General features: G+C 38.7%; 1 long non-coding RNA gene across 1 annotated transcript in view; it reads right to left on the bottom strand.

Moving 5' to 3' along the window:
• Nucleotides 1-647: 647 nt before the first annotated feature.
• The window catches only part of LOC104999712, a 13698-nt gene continuing 11834 nt past the window's right edge, over nt 648-2511 (bottom strand). Inside the window, exon 4 of the long non-coding RNA XR_826648.1 lies at nt 648-2151. This is a non-coding gene — a long non-coding RNA (uncharacterized LOC104999712). The remainder of the gene's footprint in view (nt 2152-2511) is intronic.

Raw genomic sequence — 2511 nt, 5'->3', positions numbered from 1 at the left:
TGGGTGAACTCTGGGAGTTGGTGATGGACAGGGAGGCCTGGCGTGCTGCGATTCATGGGGTTGCAAAGAATCGGACATGACTGAGCAACTGATCTATCTATGTACTAATAAAAATTGTTTAATGAAATCAAATAAACTGGAAAAGTACAGATGGACAGGATATACCATATTCCAGAAAGCCTGAAAGAGCTGAGGGACACCAACGACTACCATGGTTAAACAATTAAACTTCAAGAAGCAAAAAAAAAAAAAAAATTTTCAAACCTGGAGACAGAAAAAACTCAGAGGCTCTGATAATTTCTGACCCCTTTTCTTAAAGAATAAAATGAAAAATTGTTTCTGATGAAATGATGAAATCCAGCCAATCAAGGCAGAAATCAAAATAGACCTCAGCTATGCAGAAGAAGCTCAGATAAAACAACGTGGGGTGAGTACTGAACCAATTTAAATATAGTACTAATAAAAATAACACTGGGAATTAGGGTTGGGAAATATAAATCTTCATAGAAGTTTTATAAATCTTAGTGAAATATTTTGAATATTATAAAATGTATTGAAAAGCAACTAATGCTTTGAGAGAAGGACACGAGTCAATGCATACTGGATATAATTCAAATATGAGATTAAAAAATAATGAATCTAAACTGTTTAATGTTTCACCTCATTTTATTTATTTATTTTTTTAACATTCAACAATTTTTAACAAATAGTGATCAAGTTTTAGACATTGTGTTTGACACTGGGAAGCCTCTATGACTAAGACACAGTCCCTGACTTTCAAGGTTTATATTTTGACAAAAATAATAAATCTGATGTTTGAACTTTATTAGGTTTTTATATTGGCATCATCATGGTTATCAGGGCATGCCAGGTGACTCAGTGGTAAAGAATACACCTGCTAATGCAGGAATCTTGGGAGATGCAGGTTCAGTTCCTGGGTCAGAAAAAAATCCCTTGGAGTAAGAAATGGCAAGCCACGCTAGTATTCTTGCCTGGAAAACTCCATGGGGAAGAGGAGCCTGGTGGGCTACAGTCCATGGGGTCACAAAGAATCAGACATGACTGAGCATGCATGCACATCATAGGTAACTCACATCCTAGTATTAAATAGACATTGGTCAAAGTGCTTTATACATGTCTTATGGATTCTGTGCAACGGAGCTACAAGAAAGGTACATTATTATCCTCATTATACACTCGAAGAAATATTTACCTAAAGGTCATTAACTTCAAGCTCACCTCTACTTCTTTCTGTCAAGTTCTCCTAAAATTCAATTTAATAGTTTTTTTGTGTGCAAGAATGAAACAGGAGGAGGAAAAGAAGGAAGGGAAGAGAAAAACTGGAATCCAACCTCAGCTCAACTGTTCACTAGCTGTGTGAGATGCTTAATTTTACAAATCAACTTGAATGGGGATGCCCAGATAGATGGTAAAATATTATTTCCATACATATCTGTGAGGGTATCTCTGGAAGTGATTAAAATTTGAATCCGTAGAGTGAAGAAGACCTCCCTCACCAATGCAAGTGAGCATCATCCAACCCATGATCCCAACCAGTGCAGGTGAGCATTATCCAATCCACCCAATAGAACAAAAAAGCAGAGTCAGGGCACATTTTACTCTCTTCTCTTGAACTGAGACACCCATTTTTTTCCTTCTATTAGATATCTGACTCCTGGCTCTCAGGTTTTTGGACTCAAATTAGGATGTATTGCCCTCCCCACCCCTAATTTTCAGAAGTTTAGATTTGGAATAAGTTATATCACTAGGTGTCCTGGTTCTCCTGCTTGAAGGACAGATTATGGGACTTCTCAGCTTCCAATTCCAAAGAAAGGCAATGCCAAAGAATGTTCAAATAACTGTACAATTGCAGTCATTTCACATGATAACAAGATTTTACTGAAATCCTTCAAGCTAGGCTTTAGCAGTACGTGAACAGAGAACTTCCAGATGTACAGGCTGGATTCGGAAATGGCAGAGGAACCAGAAATCAAATTGACAACTTATGCTAGATCATAGAAAAAGCAAGAGAATTAAAAAAACATGTACTTATACTTCATCGACCATGTGAAAGCCTTTAACTGTGGATCACAACAAACTGGAATATTCCTGAAGAGATGGGAATAGCAGACTACATGTCTCCTGAGGAATCTGTATGCAGGACAAGAAGCAACAGTTAGAACTGGACATGAAACAACAGACTGGTTCAAAATTCAGTTCAGTTCAGTCACTCAGTCGTGTCCGACTCTTTGCAACCCCATGGAGTACAGCACTCCAGGCCTCCCTGTCCATCACCAACTCCAGGAGTTTACTCAAACTCATGTCCATTGAGTCGGTGATGCCATCCAACCATCTCATCCTCTGTCGTCCCCTTCTCCTCCTGCCCCCAATCCCTCCCAGCATCAGAGTCTATTCCAATGAGTCAACTCTTCACATGAGGTGGCCAAAATATTGGAGTTTCAGCTTCAACATCAGTCCTTCCAAAGAACATTCAGGACTGATTTCCTTTAG

Source organism: Bison bison, unplaced genomic scaffold (assembly GCF_000754665.1).
Source record: "Bison bison bison isolate TAMUID 2011002044 unplaced genomic scaffold, Bison_UMD1.0 scf7180017864363, whole genome shotgun sequence".
In the NCBI taxonomy this organism is placed as follows: Eukaryota; Metazoa; Chordata; class Mammalia; order Artiodactyla; family Bovidae; genus Bison; species Bison bison.
The sequence above is the reverse complement of the archived record's forward strand: the minus strand, read 5'-3'. Positions and strand labels throughout refer to the sequence as shown.